At 58.2% G+C, this 22,165-nt stretch overlaps 11 non-coding genes across 11 annotated transcripts; all 11 read left to right on the top strand.

The window, feature by feature from the left end:
• The first annotated feature begins 292 nt into the window (after positions 1 to 292).
• Positions 293 to 411, top strand: LOC145426465 (5S ribosomal RNA). The gene has a single exon (XR_013907175.1). It is a non-coding gene; the product is annotated as a 5S ribosomal RNA (ribosomal RNA).
• Positions 412 to 1,589: 1,178 nt separating this feature from the next.
• LOC145427698 (5S ribosomal RNA) lies at positions 1,590 to 1,708 on the top strand. The gene has a single exon (XR_013908240.1). It is a non-coding gene; the product is annotated as a 5S ribosomal RNA (ribosomal RNA).
• A 2,391-nt stretch (positions 1,709 to 4,099) lies between these two features.
• LOC145426956 (5S ribosomal RNA) lies at positions 4,100 to 4,218 on the top strand. The gene has a single exon (XR_013907678.1). It is a non-coding gene; the product is annotated as a 5S ribosomal RNA (ribosomal RNA).
• Positions 4,219 to 5,195: 977 nt separating this feature from the next.
• LOC145427697 (5S ribosomal RNA) lies at positions 5,196 to 5,314 on the top strand. The gene has a single exon (XR_013908239.1). It is a non-coding gene; the product is annotated as a 5S ribosomal RNA (ribosomal RNA).
• Positions 5,315 to 8,343: 3,029 nt separating this feature from the next.
• Positions 8,344 to 8,462, top strand: LOC145426464 (5S ribosomal RNA). Its single transcript, XR_013907174.1, has one exon. It is a non-coding gene; the product is annotated as a 5S ribosomal RNA (ribosomal RNA).
• A 1,175-nt stretch (positions 8,463 to 9,637) lies between these two features.
• On the top strand, positions 9,638 to 9,756 carry LOC145427696 (5S ribosomal RNA). Its single transcript, XR_013908238.1, has one exon. It is a non-coding gene; the product is annotated as a 5S ribosomal RNA (ribosomal RNA).
• A 3,056-nt stretch (positions 9,757 to 12,812) lies between these two features.
• Positions 12,813 to 12,931, top strand: LOC145426955 (5S ribosomal RNA). Its single transcript, XR_013907677.1, has one exon. It is a non-coding gene; the product is annotated as a 5S ribosomal RNA (ribosomal RNA).
• Positions 12,932 to 13,908: 977 nt separating this feature from the next.
• Positions 13,909 to 14,027, top strand: LOC145427695 (5S ribosomal RNA). The gene has a single exon (XR_013908237.1). It is a non-coding gene; the product is annotated as a 5S ribosomal RNA (ribosomal RNA).
• Positions 14,028 to 17,056: 3,029 nt separating this feature from the next.
• LOC145426463 (5S ribosomal RNA) lies at positions 17,057 to 17,175 on the top strand. Its single transcript, XR_013907173.1, has one exon. It is a non-coding gene; the product is annotated as a 5S ribosomal RNA (ribosomal RNA).
• Positions 17,176 to 18,350: 1,175 nt separating this feature from the next.
• LOC145427694 (5S ribosomal RNA) lies at positions 18,351 to 18,469 on the top strand. Its single transcript, XR_013908236.1, has one exon. It is a non-coding gene; the product is annotated as a 5S ribosomal RNA (ribosomal RNA).
• A 1,605-nt stretch (positions 18,470 to 20,074) lies between these two features.
• Positions 20,075 to 20,193, top strand: LOC145427693 (5S ribosomal RNA). Its single transcript, XR_013908235.1, has one exon. It is a non-coding gene; the product is annotated as a 5S ribosomal RNA (ribosomal RNA).
• Positions 20,194 to 22,165: the final 1,972 nt, after the last annotated feature.

Below are 22,165 nucleotides of genomic sequence, written 5' to 3'. Positions count from 1 at the left end.
CAGGCCACTCACATCACACCAGGCCCTGCGCTTCTGGCCGAGGCCATCTTCACCAAACCAGGCCCTGTGCTGCTAGCTGTGGCCATGTACAACACACCAGGCCCTGTGCTGGTTCCTGAGGCCATCTTCAACAATCCAGGGCCTGTGCTGTTAGATAAATGCTAAACTGAGCCTTTGGGTTAGGGTATTATGCAAACATGCAGGTATGGTTAAAGGATTGTCTTCGTAACTTCAGGTACTTGCCACCTAATCAGTTGAATCCATAAATTTAGACATTGTGCTGGGGCCAGCAGCTTACGGCCATACCACCCTGAGCACGCCCGACCTCGTCTGATCTCGGAAGCTAAGCAGGGCTGGGCTTGGTTAGTACTTGGATGGGAGACTGCCTGGGAATACCTGGTGCTGTAAGCCTTTCATTTTCATGTCATTGAACCGCTTTTGATCCAGAGAAGGGGTGTATTAAAAGACCAAAAGCAGCTGCCCATTAATGAGGGCACATTAACGACATTGCTGTTGGCTGTTTTCCAATGTCTTGTGCTGCTAGCTGATGCCACCTACACCACACCAGGGCCTGAGTGACCGGCTGGGGCCACTTACACCACATCAGGGCCTGTGGCTGCTGGCTGAGGCCACTTACACCACACCAGGGCCTGTGGCTGCTGGCTGAGGTCACTTACACCACACCAGGGCCTGTGGCTGCTGGCTGAGGGCACTTACACCACACCAGTGCCTGTGGCTTCTGGCTGAGGCCACTTACACCACACCAGGGCCTGTGGCAGCTGGCTCAGGCCACTTACACCACACCAGGGCCTGTGGCTGCTGGCTGAGGCCACTTACACCACACCAGGGCCTGTGGCTGCTGGCTGAGGCCACTTACACCACACCAGTGCCTGTGGCTGCTGGCTGAGGCCACTTACACCACACCAGGGCATTAGTTGCTATTGAGGCCCCTTACACCACACCAGGGCCTGTGGCACTGGCTGAGGCCACTTACACCACACCAGGGCCTGTGGCTGCTGGCTGAGGCCACTTACACCTCACCAGGGCATTAGTTGCTATTGAGGCCAATTACACCACACCAGGGTCTGTGGCTCTTGCTCAGGCCACCTACACCACACCAGGGCCTGTGGCACTGGCTGAGGCCACTTACACCACACCAGGGCCTGTGGCTCTGGCTGAGGCCACTTACACCACACCAGGGCCTGTGGCTGCTGGCTGAGGCCATTTACACCACACCAGGGCCTGTGGCTGCTGGCTGAGGCCACTTACACCACACCAGGGCCTGTGGCTGCTGGCTGAGGCCACTTACACCACACCAGGGCCTGTGGCTCTTGCTCAGGCCACTCACATCACACCAGGCCCTGCGCTTCTGGCCGAGGCCATCTTCACCAAACCAGGCCCTGTGCTGCTAGCTGTGGCCATGTACAACACACCAGGGCCTGTGCTGTTAGATAAATGCTAAACTGAGCCTTTGGGTTAGGGTATTATGCAAACATGCAGGTATGGTTAAAGGATTGTCTTCGTAACTTCAGGTACTTGCCACCTAATCAGTTGAATCCATAAATTGAGACATTGTGCTGGGGCCAGCAGCTTACGGCCATACCACCCTGAGCACGCCCGACCTCGTCTGATCTCGGAAGCTAAGCAGGGCTGGGCTTGGTTAGTACTTGGATGGGAGACTACCTGGGAATACCTGGTGCTGTAAGCCTTTCATTTTCATGTCATTGAACCGCTTTTGATCCAGAGAAGGGGTGTATTAAAAGACCAAAAGCAGCTGCCCATTAATGAGGGCACATTAAGGACATTGCTTTTGGCTGTTTTCCAATGTCTTGTGCTGCTAGCTGATGCCACCTACACCACACCAGGGCCTGAGTGACCGGCTGGGGCCACTTACACCACATCAGGGCCTGTGGCTGCTGGCTGAGGCCACTTACACCACACCAGGGCCTGTGGCTGCTGGCTGAGGCCACTTACACCACACCAGGGCCTGTGGCTGCTGGCTGAGGCCACTTACACCACACCAGGGCATTAGTTGCTATTGAGGCCACTTACACCACACCAGGGCCTGTGGCTGCTGGCTGAGGCCACCTACACCACACCAGGGCATTAGTTGCTATTGAGGCCAATTACACCACACCAGGGTCTGTGGCTCTTGCTCAGGCCACTTACACCACACCAGGGCCTGTGGCACTGGCTGAGGCCACTTACACCACACCAGGGCCTGTGGCTCTGGCTGAGGCCACTTACACCACACCAGGGCCTGTGGCACTGGCTGAGGCCACTTACACCACACCAGGGCCTGTGGCTGCTGGCTGAGGCCACTTACACCACACCAGGGCCTGTGGCACTGGCTGAGGCCACTTACACCACACCAGGGCCTTAGTTGCTATTGAGGCCACTTACACCACACCAGGGCCTGTGGCAGTGGCTGAGGCCACTTACACCACACCAGGGCCTGTGGCTGCTGGCTGAGGCCACTTACACCACACCAGGGCATTAGTTGCTATTGAGGCCACTTACACCACACCAGGGCCTGTGGCTGCTGGCTGAGGCCACCTACACCACACCAGGGCATTAGTTGCTATTGAGGCCAATTACACCACACCAGGGTCTGTGGCACTGGCTGAGGCCACTTACACCACACCAGGGCCTGTGGCACTGGCTGAGGCCACTTACACCACACCAGGGCCTGTGGCTGCTGGCTGAGGCCACTTACACCACACCAGGGCCTGTGGCTGCTGGCTGAGGCCACTTACACCACACCAGGGCCTGTGGCTGCTGGCTGAGGCCACTTACACCACACCAGGGCATTAGTTGCTATTGAGGCCCCTTACACCACACCAGGGCCTGTGGCACTGGCTGAGGCCACTTACACCACACCAGGGCCTGTGGCTGCTGGCTGAGGCCACCTACACCACACCAGGGCATTAGTTGCTATTGAGGCCAATTACACCACACCAGGGTCTGTGACTCTTGCTCAGGCCACTTACACCACACCAGGGCCTGTGGCACTGGCTGAGGCCACTTACACCACACCAGGGCCTGTGGCTGCTGGCTGAGGCCACTTACACCACACCAGGGCCTGTGGCTGCTGGCTGAGGTCACTTACACCACACCAGGGCCTGTGGCTGCTGGCTGAGGGCACTTACACCACACCAGTGCCTGTGGCTTCTGGCTGAGGCCACTTACACCACACCAGTGCCTGTGGCTTCTGGCTCAGGCCACTTACACCACACCAGGGCCTGTGGCTGCTGGCTGAGGCCACTTACACCACACCAGGGCCTGTGGCTGCTGGCTGAGGCCACTTACACCACACCAGTGCCTGTGGCTGCTGGCTGAGGCCACTTACACCACACCAGGGCATTAGTTGCTATTGAGGCCCCTTACACCACACCAGGGCCTGTGGCACTGGCTGAGGCCACTTACACCACACCAGGGCCTGTGGCTGCTGGCTGAGGCCACCTACACCTCACCAGGGCATTAGTTGCTATTGAGGCCAGTTACACCACACCAGGGTCTGTGGCTCTTGCTCAGGCCACTTACACCACACCAGGGCCTGTGGCACTGGCTGAGGCCACTTACACCACACCAGGGCCTGTGGCACTGGCTGAGGCCACTTACACCACACCAGGGCCTGTGGCTCTGGCTGAGGCCACTTACACCACACCAGGGCCTGTGGCTGCTGGCTGAGGCCACTTAAACCACACCAGGGCCTGTGGCTGCTTGCTGAGGCCACTTACACCACACCAGTGCCTGTGGCTTCTGGCTGAGGCCACTTACACCACACCAGGGCCTGTGGCTCTTGCTCAGGCCACTCACATCACACCAGGCCCTGCGCTTCTGGCCGAGGCCATCTTCACCAAACCAGGCCCTGTGCTGCTAGCTGTGGCCATGTACAACACACCAGGCCCTGTGCTGGTTCCTGAGGCCATCTTCAACAATCCAGGGCCTGTGCTGTTAGATAAATGCTAAACTGAGCCTTTGGGTTAGGGTATTATGCAAACATGCAGGTATGGTTAAAGGATTGTCTTCGTAACTTCAGGTACTTGCCACCTAATCAGTTGAATCCATAAATTGAGACATTGTGCTGGGGCCAGCAGCTTACGGCCATACCACCCTGAGCACGCCCGACCTCGTCTGATCTTGGAAGCTAAGCAGGGCTGGGCTTGGTTAGTACTTGGATGGGAGACTGCCTGGGAATACCTGGTGCTGTAAGCCTTTCATTTTCATGTCATTGAACCGCTTTTGATCCAGAGAAGGGGTGTATTAAAAGACCAAAAGCAGCTGCCCATTAATGAGGGCACATTAACGACATTCCTTTTGGCTGTTTTCCAATGTCTTGTGCTGCTAGCTGATGCCACCTACACCACACCAGGGCCTGAGTGACCGGCTGGGGCCACTTACACCACATCAGGGCCTGTGGCTGCTGGCTGAGGCCACTTACACCACACCAGGGCCTGTGGCTGCTGGCTGAGGCCACTTACACCACACCAGGGCCTGTGGCTGCTGGCTGAGGCCACCTACACCACACCAGGGTCTTAGTTGCTATTGAGGCCAATTACACCACACCAGGGTCTGTGGCTCTTGCTCAGGCCACTTACACCACACCAGGGCCTGTGGCTGCTGGCTGAGGCCACTTACACCACACCAGGGCATTAGTTGCTATTGAGGCCACTTACACCACACCAGGGCCTGTGGCTGCTGGCTGAGGCCACCTACACCACACCAGGGCATTAGTTGCTATTGAGGCCAATTACACCACACCAGGGTCTTTGGCTCTTGCTCAGGCCACTTACACCACACCAGGGCCTGTGGCTCTGGCTGAGGCCACTTACACCACACCAGGGCCTGTGGCTGCTGGCTGAGGCCACTTACACCACACCAGTGCCTGTGGCTTCTGGCTCAGGCCACTCACATCACACCAGGCCCTGCGCTTCTGGCCGAGGCCATTTTCACCAAACCAGGCCCTGTGCTGCTAGCTGTGGCCATGTACAACACACCAGGCCCTGTGCTGGTTCCTGAGGCCATCTTCAACAATCCAGGGCCTGTGCTGTTAGATAAATGCTAAACTGAGCCTTTGGGTTAGGGTATTATGCAAACATGCAGGTATGGTTAAAGGATTGTCTTCGTAACTTCAGGTACTTGCCACCTAATCAGTTGAATCCATAAATTGAGACATTGTGCTGGGGCCAGCAGCTTACGGCCATACCACCCTGAGCACGCCCGACCTCGTCTGATCTCGGAAGCTAAGCAGGGCTGGGCTTGGTTAGTACTTGGATGGGAGACTACCTGGGAATACCTGGTGCTGTAAGCCTTTCATTTTCATGTCATTGAACAGCTTTTGATCCAGAGAAGGGGTGTATTAAAAGACCAAAAGCAGCTGCCCATTAATGAGGGCACATTAACGACATTGCTTTTGGCTGTTTTCCAATGTCTTGTGCTGCTAGCTGATGCCACCTACACCACACCAGGGCCTGAGTGACCGGCTGGGGCCACTTACACCACATCAGGGCCTGTGGCTGCTGGCTGAGGCCACTTACACCACACCAGGGCCTGTGGCTGCTGGCTGAGGCCACTTACACCACACCAGGGCATTAGTTGCTATTGAGGCCAATTACACCACACCAGGGTCTGTGGCTCTTGCTCAGGCCACTTACACCACACCAGGGCCTGTGGCTGCTGGCTGAGGCCACCTACACCACACCAGGGCATTAGTTGCTATTGAGGCCAATTACACCACACCAGGGTCTGTGGCTCTTGCTCAGGCCACTTACACCACACCAGGGCCTGTGGCACTGGCTGAGGCCACTTACACCACACCATGGCCTGTGGCTCTGGCTGAGGCCACTTACACCACACCAGGGCCTGTGGCTGCTGGCTGAGGCCATTTACACCACACCAGGGCCTGTGGCTGCTGGCTGAGGCCACTTTCACCACACCAGGGACTGTGGCTGCTGTCTGAGGCCACTTACACCACACCAGTGCCTGTGGCTTCTGGCTGAGGCCACTTACACCACACCAGGGCCTGTGGCTCTTGCTCAGGCCACTTACACCACACCAGGGCCTGTGGCTGCTGGCTGAGGCCACTTACACCACACCAGGGCATTAGTTGCTATTGAGGCCAATTACACCACACCAGGGTCTGTGACTCTTGCTCAGGCCACTTACACCACACCAGGGCCTGTGGCACTGGCTGAGGCCACTTACACCACACCAGGGCCTGTGGCTGCTGGCTGAGGCCACTTACACCACACCAGGGCCTGTGGCTGCTGGCTGAGGTCACTTACACCACACCAGTGCCTGTGGCTGCTGGCTGAGGGCACTTACACCACACCAGTGCCTGTGGCTTTTGGCTGAGGCCACTTACACCACACCAGGGCCTGTGGCTGCTGGCTGGGGCCACTTACACCACATCAGGGCCTGTGGCTGCTGGCTGAGGCCACTTACACCACACCAGTGCCTGTGGCTTCTGGCTGAGGCCACTTACACCACACCAGGGCATTAGTTGCTATTGAGGCCAATTACACCACACCAGGGTCTGTGGCTCTTGCTCAGGCCACTTACACCACATCAGGGCCTGTGGCACTGGCTGAGGCCACTTACACCACACCAGGGCCTGTGGCTGCTGGCTGAGGCCACCTACACCACACCAGGGCATTAGTTGCTATTGAGGCCAATTACACCACACCAGGGTCTGTGACTCTTGCTCAGGCCACTTACACCACACTAGGGCCTGTGGCACTGGCTGAGGCCACTTACACCACACCAGGGCCTGTGGCTGCTGGCTGAGGCCACTTACACCACACCAGGGCCTGTGGCTGCTGGCTGAGGTCACTTACACCACACCAGTGCCTGTGGCTGCTGGCTGAGGGCACTTACACCACACCAGTGCCTGTGGCTTCTGGCTGAGGCCACTTACACCACACCAGGGCCTGTGGCTCTTGCTGAGGCCACTTACACCACACCAGGGCCTGTGGCTGCTGGCTGAGGCCACTTACACCACACCAGGGCCTGTGGCTGCTGGCTGAGGGCACTTACACCACACCAGTGCCTGTGGCTGCTGGCTGAGGCCACTTACACCACACCAGGGCATTAGTTGCTATTGAGGCCCCTTACACCACACCAGGGCCTGTGGCACTGGCTGAGGCCACTTACACCACACCAGGGCCTGTGGCTGCTGGCTGAGGCCACCTACACCACACCAGGGCATTAGTTGCTATTGAGGCCAATTACACCACACCAGGGTCTGTGACTCTTGCTCAGGCCACTTACACCACACCAGGGCCTGTGGCACTGGCTGAGGCCACTTACACCACACCAGGGCCTGTGGCTGCTGGCTGAGGCCACTTACACCACACCAGGGCCTGTGGCTGCTGGCTGAGGTCACTTACACCACACCAGGGCCTGTGGCTGCTGGCTGAGGGCACTTACACAACACCAGTACCTGTGGCTTCTGGCTGAGGCCACTTACACCACACCAGGGCCTGTGGCAGCTGGCTCAGGCCACTTACACCACACCAGGGCCTGTGGCTGCTGGCTGAGGCCACTTACACCACACCAGGGCCTGTGGCTGCTGGCTGAGGCCACTTACACCACACCAGTGCCTGTGGCTGCTGGCTGAGGCCACTTACACCACACCAGGGCATTAGTTGCTATTGAGGCCCCTTACACCACACCAGGGCCTGTGGCACTGGCTGAGGCCACTTACACCACACCAGGGCCTGTGGCTGCTGGCTGAGGCCACCTACACCTCACCAGGGCATTAGTTGCTATTGAGGCCAATTACACCACACCAGGGTCTGTGGCTCTTGCTCAGGCCACTTACACCACACCAGGGCCTGTGGCACTGGCTGAGGCCACTTACACCACACCAGGGCCTGTGGCTCTGGCTGAGGCCACTTACACCACACCAGGGCCTGTGGCTGCTGGCTGAGGCCATTTACACCACACCAGGGCCTGTGGCTGCTGGCTGAGGCCACTTACACCACACCAGGGCCTGTGGCTGCTGGCTGAGGCCACTTACACCACACCAGTGCCTGTGGCTTCTGGCTGAGGCCACTTACACCACACCAGGGCCTGTGGCTCTTGCTCAGGCCACTCACATCACACCAGGCCCTGCGCTTCTGGCCGAGGCCATCTTCACCAAACCAGGCCCTGTGCTGCTAGCTGTGGCCATGTACAACACACCAGGGCCTGTGCTGTTAGATAAATGCTAAACTGAGCCTTTGGGTTAGGGTATTATGGAAACATGCAGGTATGGTTAAAGGATTGTCTTCGTAACTTCAGGTACTTGCCACCTAATCAGTTGAATCCATAAATTGAGACATTGTGCTGGGGCCAGCAGCTTACGGCCATACCACCCTGAGCACGCCCGACCTCGTCTGATCTCGGAAGCTAAGCAGGGCTGGGCTTGGTTAGTACTTGGATGGGAGACTGCCTGGGAATACCTGGTGCTGTAAGCCTTTCATTTTCATGTCATTGAACCGCTTTTGATCCAGAGAAGGGGTGTATTAAAAGACCAAAAGCAGCTGCCCATTAATGAGGGCACATTAACGACATTGCTTTTGGCTGTTTTCCAATGTCTTGTGCTGCTAGCTGATGCCACCTACACCACACCAGGGCCTGAGTGACCGGCTGGGGCCACTTACACCACATCAGGGCCTGTGGCTCTGGCTGAGGCCACTTACACCACACCAGGGCCTGTGGCTGCTGGCTGAGGCCACTTACACCACACCAGGGCCTGTGGCTCTGGCTGAGGCCACTTACACCACATCAGGGCCTGTGGCTGCTGGCTGAGGCCACTTACACCACACCAGGGCCTGTGGCTGCTGGCTGAGGCCACTTACACCACACCAGGGCCTGTGGCTGCTGGCTGAGGCCACCTACACCACACCAGGGCCTTAGTTGCTATTGAGGCCAATTACACCACACCAGGGTCTGTGGCTCTTGCTCAGGCCACTTACACCACACCAGGGCCTGTGGCTGCTGGCTGAGGCCACTTACACCACACCAGGGCCTGTGGCTGCTGGCTGAGGCCACCTACACCACACCAGGGCATTAGTTGCTATTGAGGCCAATTACACCACACCAGGGTCTGTGGCTCTTGCTCAGGCCACTTACACCACACCAGGGCCTGTGGCACTGGCTGAGGCCACTTACACCACACCAGGGCCTGTGGCTCTGGCTGAGGCCACTTACACCACACCAGGGCCTGTGGCTGCTGGCTGAGGCCACTTACACCACACCAGGGCCTGTGGCTGCTGGCTGAGGCCACTTACACCACACCAGTGCCTGTGGCTTCTGGCTGAGGCCACTTACACCACACCAGGGCCTGTGGCTCTTGCTCAGGCCACTCACATCACACCAGGCCCTGCGCTTCTGGCCGAGGCCATCTTCACCAAACCAGGCCCTGTGCTGCTAGCTGTGGCCATGTACAACACACCAGGCCCTGTGCTGGTTCCTGAGGCCATCTTCAACAATCCAGGGCCTGTGCTGTTAGATAAATGCTAAACTGAGCCTTTGGGTTAGGGTATTATGCAAACATGCAGGTATGGTTAAAGGATTGTCTTCGTAACTTCAGGTACTTGCCACCTAATCAGTTGAATCCATAAATTGAGACATTGTGCTGGGGCCAGCAGCTTACGGCCATACCACCCTGAGCACGCCCGACCTCGTCTGATCTCGGAAGCTAAGCAGGGCTGGGCTTGGTTAGTACTTGGATGGGAGACTACCTGGGAATACCTGGTGCTGTAAGCCTTTCATTTTCATGTCATTGAACCGCTTTTGATCCAGAGAAGGGGTGTATTAAAAGACCAAAAGCAGCTGCCCATTAATGAGGGCACATTAACGACATTGCTTTTGGCTGTTTTCCAATGTCTTGTGCTGCTAGCTGATGCCACCTACACCACACCAGGGCCTGAGTGACCGGCTGGGGCCACTTACACCACATCAGGGCCTGTGGCTGCTGGCTGAGGCCACTTACACCACACCAGGGCCTGTGGCTGCTGGCTGAGGCCACTTACACCACACCAGAGCATTAGTTGCTATTGAGACCAATTACACCACACCATGGTCTGTGGCTCTTGCTCAGGCCACTTACACCACACCAGGGCCTGTGGCACTGGCTGAGGCCACTTACACCACACCAGGGCCTGTGGCTGCTGGCTGAGGCCACCTACACCACACCAGGGCCTTAGTTGCTATTGAGGCCACTTACACCACACCAGGGCCTGTGGCAGTGGCTGAGGCCACTTACACCACACCAGGGCCTGTGGCTGCTGGCTGAGGCCACTTACACCACACCAGGGCATTAGTTGCTATATAGGTCACTTACACCACACCAGGGCCTGTGGCACTGGCTGAGGCCACTTACACCACACCAGGGCCTGTGGCTCTGGCTGAGGCCACTTACACCACACCAGGGCCTGTGGCTGCTGGCTGAGGCCACTTACACCACACCAGGGCCTGTGGCTGCTGGCTGAGGCCACTTACACCACACCAGGGCCTGTGGCTGCTGGCTGAGGCCACTTACACCACACCAGGGCCTGTGGCTCTTGCTCAGGCCACTTACACCACACCAGGGCCTGTGGCACTGGCTGAGGCCACTTACACCACACCAGGGCCTGTGGCTCTGGCTGAGGCCACTTACACCACACCAGGGCCTGTGGCACTGGCTGAGGCCACTTACACCACACCAGGGCCTGTGGCTGCTGGCTGAGGCCACTTACACCACACCAGGGCCTGTGGCACTGGCTGAGGCCACTTACACCACACCAGGGCCTTAGTTGCTATTGAGGCCACTTACACCACACCAGGGCCTGTGGCAGTGGCTGAGGCCACTTACACCACACCAGGGCCTGTGGCTGCTGGCTGAGGCCACTTACACCACACCAGGGCATTAGTTGCTATTGAGGCCACTTACACCACACCAGGGCCTGTGGCTGCTGGCTGAGGCCACCTACACCACACCAGGGCATTAGTTGCTATTGAGGCCAATTACACCACACCAGGGTCTGTGGCACTGGCTGAGGCCACTTACACCACACCAGGGCCTGTGGCACTGGCTGAGGCCACTTACACCACACCAGGGCCTGTGGCTGCTGGCTGAGGCCACTTACACCACACCAGGGCCTGTGGCTGCTGGCTGAGGCCACTTACACCACACCAGGGCCTGTGGCTGCTGGCTGAGGCCACTTACACCACACCAGGGCATTAGTTGCTATTGAGGCCCCTTACACCACACCAGGGCCTGTGGCACTGGCTGAGGCCACTTACACCACACCAGGGCCTGTGGCTGCTGGCTGAGGCCACCTACACCACACCAGGGCATTAGTTGCTATTGAGGCCAATTACACCACACCAGGGTCTGTGACTCTTGCTCAGGCCACTTACACCACACCAGGGCCTGTGGCACTGGCTGAGGCCACTTACACCACACCAGGGCCTGTGGCTGCTGGCTGAGGCCACTTACACCACACCAGGGCCTGTGGCTGCTGGCTGAGGTCACTTACACCACACCAGGGCCTGTGGCTGCTGGCTGAGGGCACTTACACCACACCAGTGCCTGTGGCTTCTGGCTGAGGCCACTTACACCACACCAGTGCCTGTGGCTTCTGGCTCAGGCCACTTACACCACACCAGGGCCTGTGGCTGCTGGCTGAGGCCACTTACACCACACCAGGGCCTGTGGCTGCTGGCTGAGGCCACTTACACCACACCAGTGCCTGTGGCTGCTGGCTGAGGCCACTTACACCACACCAGGGCATTAGTTGCTATTGAGGCCCCTTACACCACACCAGGGCCTGTGGCACTGGCTGAGGCCACTTACACCACACCAGGGCCTGTGGCTGCTGGCTGAGGCCACCTACACCTCACCAGGGCATTAGTTGCTATTGAGGCCAGTTACACCACACCAGGGTCTGTGGCTCTTGCTCAGGCCACTTACACCACACCAGGGCCTGTGGCACTAGGTGAGGCCACTTACACCACACCAGGGCCTGTGGCACTGGCTGAGGCCACTTACACCACACCAGTGCCTGTGGCTGCTGGCTGAGGCCACTTACACCACACCAGGGCATTAGTTGCTATTGAGGCCCCTTACACCACACCAGGGCCTGTGGCACTGGCTGAGGCCACTTACACCACACCAGGGCCTGTGGCTGCTGGCTGAGGCCACCTACACCTCACCAGGGCATTAGTTGCTATTGAGGCCAGTTACACCACACCAGGGTCTGTGGCTCTTGCTCAGGCCACTTACACCACACCAGGGCCTGTGGCACTGGCTGAGGCCACTTACACCACACCAGGGCCTGTGGCACTGGCTGAGGCCACTTACACCACACCAGGGCCTGTGGCTCTGGCTGAGGCCACTTACACCACACCAGGGCCTGTGGCTGCTGGCTGAGGCCACTTAAACCACACCAGGGCCTCTGGCTGCTTGCTGAGGCCACTTACACCACACCAGTGCCTGTGGCTTCTGGCTGAGGCCACTTACACCACACCAGGGCCTGTGGCTCTTGCTCAGAACACTCACATCACACCAGGCCCTGCGCTTCTGGCCGAGGCCATCTTCACCAAACCAGGCCCTGTGCTGCTAGCTGTGGCCATGTACAACACACCAGGCCCTGTGCTGGTTCCTGAGGCCATCTTCAACAATCCAGGGCCTGTGCTGTTAGATAAATGCTAAACTGAGCCTTTGGGTTAGGGTATTATGCAAACATGCAGGTATGGTTAAAGGATTGTCTTCGTAACTTCAGGTACTTGCCACCTAATCAGTTGAATCCATAAATTGAGACATTGTGCTGGGGCCAGCAGCTTACGGCCATACCACCCTGAGCACGCCCGACCTCGTCTGATCTTGGAAGCTAAGCAGGGCTGGGCTTGGTTAGTACTTGGATGGGAGACTGCCTGGGAATACCTGGTGCTGTAAGCCTTTCATTTTCATGTCATTGAACCGCTTTTGATCCAGAGAAGGGGTGTATTAAAAGACCAAAAGCAGCTGCCCATTAATGAGGGCACATTAACGACATTCCTTTTGGCTGTTTTCCAATGTCTTGTGCTGCTAGCTGATGCCACCTACACCACACCAGGGCCTGAGTGACCGGCTGGGGCCACTTACACCACATCAGGGCCTGTGGCTGCTGGCTGAGGCCACTTACACCACACCAGGGCCTGTGGCTGCTGGCTGAGGCCACTTACACCACACCAGGGCCTGTGGCTGCTGGCTGAGGCCACCTACACCACACCAGGGTCTTAGTTGCTATTGAGGCCAATTACACCACACCAGGGTCTGTGGCTCTTGCTCAGGCCACTTACACCACACCAGGGCCTGTGGCTGCTGGCTGAGGCCACTTACACCACACCAGGGCATTAGTTGCTATTGAGGCCACTTACACCACACCAGGGCCTGTGGCTGCTGGCTGAGGCCACCTACACCACACCAGGGCATTAGTTGCTATTGAGGCCAATTACACCACACCAGGGTCTTTGGCTCTTGCTCAGGCCACTTACACCACACCAGGGCCTGTGGCTCTGGCTGAGGCCACTTACACCACACCAGGGCCTGTGGCTGCTGGCTGAGGCCACTTACACCACACCAGTGCCTGTGGCTTCTGGCTCAGGCCACTCACATCACACCAGGCCCTGCGCTTCTGGCCGAGGCCATTTTCACCAAACCAGGCCCTGTGCTGCTAGCTGTGGCCATGTACAACACACCAGGCCCTGTGCTGGTTCCTGAGGCCATCTTCAACAATCCAGGGCCTGTGCTGTTAGATAAATGCTAAACTGAGCCTTTGGGTTAGGGTATTATGCAAACATGCAGGTATGGTTAAAGGATTGTCTTCGTAACTTCAGGTACTTGCCACCTAATCAGTTGAATCCATAAATTGAGACATTGTGCTGGGGCCAGCAGCTTACGGCCATACCACCCTGAGCACGCCCGACCTCGTCTGATCTCGGAAGCTAAGCAGGGCTGGGCTTGGTTAGTACTTGGATGGGAGACTACCTGGGAATACCTGGTGCTGTAAGCCTTTCATTTTCATGTCATTGAACAGCTTTTGATCCAGAGAAGGGGTGTATTAAAAGACCAAAAGCAGCTGCCCATTAATGAGGGCACATTAACGACATTGCTTTTGGCTGTTTTCCAATGTCTTGTGCTGCTAGCTGATGCCACCTACACCACACCAGGGCCTGAGTGACCGGCTGGGGCCACTTACACCACATCAGGGCCTGTGGCTGCTGGCTGAGGCCACTTACACCACACCAGGGCCTGTGGCTGCTGGCTGAGGCCACTTACACCACACCAGGGCATTAGTTGCTATTGAGGCCAATTACACCACACCAGGGTCTGTGGCTCTTGCTCAGGCCACTTACACCACACCAGGGCCTGTGGCTGCTGGCTGAGGCCACCTACACCACACCAGGGCATTAGTTGCTATTGAGGCCAATTACACCACACCAGGGTCTGTGGCTCTTGCTCAGGCCACTTACACCACACCAGGGCCTGTGGCACTGGCTGAGGCCACTTACACCACACCATGGCCTGTGGCTCTGGCTGAGGCCACTTACACCACACCAGGGCCTGTGGCTGCTGGCTGAGGCCATTTACACCACACCAGGGCCTGTGGCTGCTGGCTGAGGCCACTTTCACCACACCAGGGACTGTGGCTGCTGTCTGAGGCCACTTACACCACACCAGTGCCTGTGGCTTCTGGCTGAGGCCACTTACACCACACCAGGGCCTGTGGCTCTTGCTCAGGCCACTTACACCACACCAGGGCCTGTGGCTGCTGGCTGAGGCCACTTACACCACACCAGGGCATTAGTTGCTATTGAGGCCAATTACACCACACCAGGGTCTGTGACTCTTGCTCAGGCCACTTACACCACACCAGGGCCTGTGGCACTGGCTGAGGCCACTTACACCACACCAGGGCCTGTGGCTGCTGGCTGAGGCCACTTACACCACACCAGGGCCTGTGGCTGCTGGCTGAGGTCACTTACACCACACCAGTGCCTGTGGCTGCTGGCTGAGGGCACTTACACCACACCAGTGCCTGTGGCTTTTGGCTGAGGCCACTTACACCACACCAGGGCCTGTGGCTGCTGGCTGGGGCCACTTACACCACATCAGGGCCTGTGGCTGCTGGCTGAGGCCACTTACACCACACCAGTGCCTGTGGCTTCTGGCTGAGGCCACTTACACCACACCAGGGCATTAGTTGCTATTGAGGCCAATTACACCACACCAGGGTCTGTGGCTCTTGCTCAGGCCACTTACACCACATCAGGGCCTGTGGCACTGGCTGAGGCCACTTACACCACACCAGGGCCTGTGGCTGCTGGCTGAGGCCACCTACACCACACCAGGGCATTAGTTGCTATTGAGGCCAATTACACCACACCAGGGTCTGTGACTCTTGCTCAGGCCACTTACACCACACTAGGGCCTGTGGCACTGGCTGAGGCCACTTACACCACACCAGGGCCTGTGGCTGCTGGCTGAGGCCACTTACACCACACCAGGGCCTGTGGCTGCTGGCTGAGGTCACTTACACCACACCAGTGCCTGTGGCTGCTGGCTGAGGGCACTTACACCACACCAGTGCCTGTGGCTTCTGGCTGAGGCCACTTACACCACACCAGGGCCTGTGGCTCTTGCTGAGGCCACTTACACCACACCAGGGCCTGTGGCTGCTGGCTGAGGCCACTTACACCACACCAGGGCCTGTGGCTGCTGGCTGAGGGCACTTACACCACACCAGTGCCTGTGGCTGCTGGCTGAGGCCACTTACACCACACCAGGGCATTAGTTGCTATTGAGGCCCCTTACACCACACCAGGGCCTGTGGCACTGGCTGAGGCCACTTACACCACACCAGGGCCTGTGGCTGCTGGCTGAGGCCACCTACACCACACCAGGGCATTAGTTGCTATTGAGGCCAATTACACCACACCAGGGTCTGTGACTCTTGCTCAGGCCACTTACACCACACCAGGGCCTGTGGCACTGGCTGAGGCCACTTACACCACACCAGGGCCTGTGGCTGCTGGCTGAGGCCACTTACACCACACCAGGGCCTGTGGCTGCTGGCTGAGGTCACTTACACCACACCAGGGCCTGTGGCTGCTGGCTGAGGGCACTTACACAACACCAGTACCTGTGGCTTCTGGCTGAGGCCACTTACACCACACCAGGGCCTGTGGCAGCTGGCTCAGGCCACTTACACCACACCAGGGCCTGTGGCTGCTGGCTGAGGCCACTTACACCACACCAGGGCCTGTGGCTGCTGGCTGAGGCCACTTACACCACACCAGTGCCTGTGGCTGCTGGCTGAGGCCACTTACACCACACCAGGGCATTAGTTGCTATTGAGGCCCCTTACACCACACCAGGGCCTGTGGCACTGGCTGAGGCCACTTACACCACACCAGGGCCTGTGGCTGCTGGCTGAGGCCACCTACACCTCACCAGGGCATTAGTTGCTATTGAGGCCAATTACACCACACCAGGGTCTGTGGCTCTTGCTCAGGCCACTTACACCACACCAGGGCCTGTGGCACTGGCTGAGGCCACTTACACCACACCAGGGCCTGTGGCTCTGGCTGAGGCCACTTACACCACACCAGGGCCTGTGGCTGCTGGCTGAGGCCATTTACACCACACCAGGGCCTGTGGCTGCTGGCTGAGGCCACTTACACCACACCAGGGCCTGTGGCTGCTGGCTGAGGCCACTTACACCACACCAGTGCCTGTGGCTTCTGGCTGAGGCCACTTACACCACACCAGGGCCTGTGGCTCTTGCTCAGGCCACTCACATCACACCAGGCCCTGCGCTTCTGGCCGAGGCCATCTTCACCAAACCAGGCCCTGTGCTGCTAGCTGTGGCCATGTACAACACACCAGGGCCTGTGCTGTTAGATAAATGCTAAACTGAGCCTTTGGGTTAGGGTATTATGGAAACATGCAGGTATGGTTAAAGGATTGTCTTCGTAACTTCAGGTACTTGCCACCTAATCAGTTGAATCCATAAATTGAGACATTGTGCTGGGGCCAGCAGCTTACGGCCATACCACCCTGAGCACGCCCGACCTCGTCTGATCTCGGAAGCTAAGCAGGGCTGGGCTTGGTTAGTACTTGGATGGGAGACTGCCTGGGAATACCTGGTGCTGTAAGCCTTTCATTTTCATGTCATTGAACCGCTTTTGATCCAGAGAAGGGGTGTATTAAAAGACCAAAAGCAGCTGCCCATTAATGAGGGCACATTAACGACATTGCTTTTGGCTGTTTTCCAATGTCTTGTGCTGCTAGCTGATGCCACCTACACCACACCAGGGCCTGAGTGACCGGCTGGGGCCACTTACACCACATCAGGGCCTGTGGCTCTGGCTGAGGCCACTTACACCACACCAGGGCCTGTGGCTGCTGGCTGAGGCCACTTACACCACACCAGGGCCTGTGGCTCTGGCTGAGGCCACTTACACCACATCAGGGCCTGTGGCTGCTGGCTGAGGCCACTTACACCACACCAGGGCCTGTGGCTGCTGGCTGAGGCCACTTACACCACACCAGGGCCTGTGGCTGCTGGCTGAGGCCACCTACACCACACCAGGGCCTTAGTTGCTATTGAGGCCAATTACACCACACCAGGGTCTGTGGCTCTTGCTCAGGCCACTTACACCACACCAGGGCCTGTGGCTGCTGGCTGAGGCCACTTACACCACACCAGGGCCTGTGGCTGCTGGCTGAGGCCACCTACACCACACCAGGGCATTAGTTGCTATTGAGGCCAATTACACCACACCAGGGTCTGTGGCTCTTGCTCAGGCCACTTACACCACACCAGGGCCTGTGGCACTGGCTGAGGCCACTTACACCACACCAGGGCCTGTGGCTCTGGCTGAGGCCACTTACACCACACCAGGGCCTGTGGCTGCTGGCTGAGGCCACTTACACCACACCAGGGCCTGTGGCTGCTGGCTGAGGCCACTTACACCACACCAGTGCCTGTGGCTTCTGGCTGAGGCCACTTACACCACACCAGGGCCTGTGGCTCTTGCTCAGGCCACTCACATCACACCAGGCCCTGCGCTTCTGGCCGAGGCCATCTTCACCAAACCAGGCCCTGTGCTGCTAGCTGTGGCCATGTACAACACACCAGGCCCTGTGCTGGTTCCTGAGGCCATCTTCAACAATCCAGGGCCTGTGCTGTTAGATAAATGCTAAACTGAGCCTTTGGGTTAGGGTATTATGCAAACATGCAGGTATGGTTAAAGGATTGTCTTCGTAACTTCAGGTACTTGCCACCTAATCAGTTGAATCCATAAATTGAGACATTGTGCTGGGGCCAGCAGCTTACGGCCATACCACCCTGAGCACGCCCGACCTCGTCTGATCTCGGAAGCTAAGCAGGGCTGGGCTTGGTTAGTACTTGGATGGGAGACTACCTGGGAATACCTGGTGCTGTAAGCCTTTCATTTTCATGTCATTGAACCGCTTTTGATCCAGAGAAGGGGTGTATTAAAAGACCAAAAGCAGCTGCCCATTAATGAGGGCACATTAACGACATTGCTTTTGGCTGTTTTCCAATGTCTTGTGCTGCTAGCTGATGCCACCTACACCACACCAGGGCCTGAGTGACCGGCTGGGGCCACTTACACCACATCAGGGCCTGTGGCTGCTGGCTGAGGCCACTTACACCACACCAGGGCCTGTGGCTGCTGGCTGAGGCCACTTACACCACACCAGAGCATTAGTTGCTATTGAGACCAATTACACCACACCATGGTCTGTGGCTCTTGCTCAGGCCACTTACACCACACCAGGGCCTGTGGCACTGGCTGAGGCCACTTACACCACACCAGGGCCTGTGGCTGCTGGCTGAGGCCACCTACACCACACCAGGGCCTTAGTTGCTATTGAGGCCACTTACACCACACCAGGGCCTGTGGCAGTGGCTGAGGCCACTTACACCACACCAGGGCCTGTGGCTGCTGGCTGAGGCCACTTACACCACACCAGGGCATTAGTTGCTATATAGGTCACTTACACCACACCAGGGCCTGTGGCACTGGCTGAGGCCACTTACACCACACCAGGGCCTGTGGCTCTGGCTGAGGCCACTTACACCACACCAGGGCCTGTGGCTGCTGGCTGAGGCCACTTACACCACACCAGGGCCTGTGGCTGCTGGCTGAGGCCACTTACACCACACCAGGGCCTGTGGCTGCTGGCTGAGGCCACTTACACCACACCAGGGCCTGTGGCTGCTGGCTGAGGCCACTTACACCACACCAGGGCCTGTGGCTGCTGGCTGAGGCCACTTACACCACACCAGGGCCTGTGGCTGCTGGCTGAGGCCACCTACACCACACCAGGGTCTTAGTTGCTATTGAGGCCAATTACACCACACCAGGGTCTGTGGCTCTTGCTCAGGCCACTTACACCACACCAGGGCCTGTGGCTGCTGGCTGAGGCCACTTACACCACACCAGGGCATTAGTTGCTATTGAGGCCACTTACACCACACCAGGGCCTGTGGCTGCTGGCTGAGGCCACCTACACCACACCAGGGCATTAGTTGCTATTGAGGCCAATTACACCACACCAGGGTCTTTGGCTCTTGCTCAGGCCACTTACACCACACCAGGGCCTGTGGCACTGGCTGAGGCCACTTACACCACACCAGGGCCTGTGGCTCTGGCTGAGGCCACTTACACCACACCAGGGCCTGTGGCTGCTGGCTGAGGCCACTTACACCACACCAGTGCCTGTGGCTTCTGGCTCAGGCCACTCACATCACACCAGGCCCTGCGCTTCTGGCCGAGGCCATTTTCACCAAACCAGGCCCTGTGCTGCTAGCTGTGGCCATGTACAACACACCAGGCCCTGTGCTGGTTCCTGAGGCCATCTTCAACAATCCAGGGCCTGTGCTGTTAGATAAATGCTAAACTGAGCCTTTGGGTTAGGGTATTATGCAAACATGCAGGTATGGTTAAAGGATTGTCTTCGTAACTTCAGGTACTTGCCACCTAATCAGTTGAATCCATAAATTGAGACATTGTGCTGGGGCCAGCAGCTTACGGCCATACCACCCTGAGCACGCCCGACCTCGTCTGATCTCGGAAGCTAAGCAGGGCTGGGCTTGGTTAGTACTTGGATGGGAGACTACCTGGGAATACCTGGTGCTGTAAGCCTTTCATTTTCATGTCATTGAACAGCTTTTGATCCAGAGAAGGGGTGTATTAAAAGACCAAAAGCAGCTGCCCATTAATGAGGGCACATTAACGACATTGCTTTTGGCTGTTTTCCAATGTCTTGTGCTGCTAGCTGATGCCACCTACACCACACCAGGGCCTGAGTGACCGGCTGGGGCCACTTACACCACATCAGGGCCTGTGGCTGCTGGCTGAGGCCACTTACACCACACCAGGGCCTGTGGCTGCTGGCTGAGGCCACTTACACCACACCAGGGCATTAGTTGCTATTGAGGCCAATTACACCACACCAGGGTCTGTGGCTCTTGCTCAGGCCACTTACACCACACCATGGCCTGTGGCACTGGCTGAGGCCACTTACACCACACCAGGGCCTGTGGCTGTTGGCTGAGGCCACCTACACCACACCAGGGCATTAGTTGCTATTGAGGCCAATTACACCACACCAGCGTCTGTGACTCTTGCTCAGGCCACTTACACCACACCAGGGCCTGTGGCAGTGGCTGAGGCCACTTACACCACACCAGGGCCTGTGGCTGCTGGCTGAGGCCACTTACACCACACCAGGGCATGTGGCTGCTGGCTGAGGTCACTTACACCACACCAGTGCCTGTGGCTGCTGGCTGAGGGCACTTACACCACACCAGTGCCTGTGGCTTCTGGCTGAGGCCACTTACACCACACCAGGGCCTGTGGCTGCTGGCTGAGGCCACTTACACCACACCAGGGCCTGTGGCTGCTGGCTGAGGTCACTTACACCACACCAGTGCCTGTGGCTGCTGGCTGAGGGCACTTACACCACACCAGTGCCTGTGGCTTCTGGCTGAGGCCACTTACACCACACCAGGGCCTGTGGCTCTTGCTCAGGCCACTTACACCACACCAGGGCCTGTGGCACTGGCTGAGGCCACTTACACCACACCAGGGCCTGTGGCTGCTGGCTGAGGCCACCTACACCACACCAGGGCATTAGTTGCTATTGAGGCCAATTACACCACACCAGGGTCTGTGACTCTTGCTCAGGCCACTTACACCACACCAGGGCCTGTGGCACTGGCTGAGGCCACTTACACCACACCAGGGCCTGTGGCTGCTGGCTGAGGCCACTTACACCACACCAGGGCCTTTGGCTGCTGGCTGAGGTCACTTACACCACACCAGGGCGTGTGGCTGCTGGCTGAGGGCACTTACACCACACCAGTGCCTGTGGCTTCTGGCTGAGGCCACTTACACCACACTACGGCCTGTGGCAGCTGGCTCAGGCCACTTACACCACACCAGGGCCTGTGGCTGCTGGCTGAGGCCACTTACACCACACCAGGGCCTGTGGCTGCTGGCTGAGGCCACTTACACCACACCAGTGCCTGTGGCTGGTGGCTGAGGCCACTTACACCACACCAGGGCATTAGTTGCTATTGAGGCCCCTTACACCACACCAGGGCCTGTGGCACTGGCTGAGGCCACTTACACCACACCAGGGCCTGTGGCTGCTGGCTGAGGCCACCTACACCACACCAGGGCATTAGTTGCTATTGAGGCCAATTACACCACACCAGGGTCTGTGGCTCTTGCTCAGGCCACTTACACCACACCAGGGCCTGTGGCACTGGCTGAGGCCACTTACACCACACCATGGCCTGTGGCTCTGGCTGAGGCCACTTACACCACACCAGGGCCTGTGGCTGCTGGCTGAGGCCATTTACACCACACCAGGGCCTGTGGCTGCTGGCTGAGGCCACTTTCACCACACCAGGGACTGTGGCTGCTGGCTGAGGCCACTTACACCACACCAGTGCCTGTGGCTTCTGGCTGAGGCCACTTACACCACACCAGGGCCTGTGGCTCTTGCTCAGGCCACTTACACCACACCAGGGCCTGTGGCTGCTGGCTGAGGCCACTTACACCACACCAGGGCATTAGTTGCTATTGAGGCCAATTACACCACACCAGG

This window comes from Astatotilapia calliptera, chromosome 3, assembly GCF_964374335.1.
Source record: "Astatotilapia calliptera chromosome 3, fAstCal68.1, whole genome shotgun sequence".
Taxonomy (NCBI): Eukaryota; Metazoa; Chordata; class Actinopteri; order Cichliformes; family Cichlidae; genus Astatotilapia; species Astatotilapia calliptera.
The sequence above is the reverse complement of the archived record's forward strand: the minus strand, read 5'-3'. Positions and strand labels throughout refer to the sequence as shown.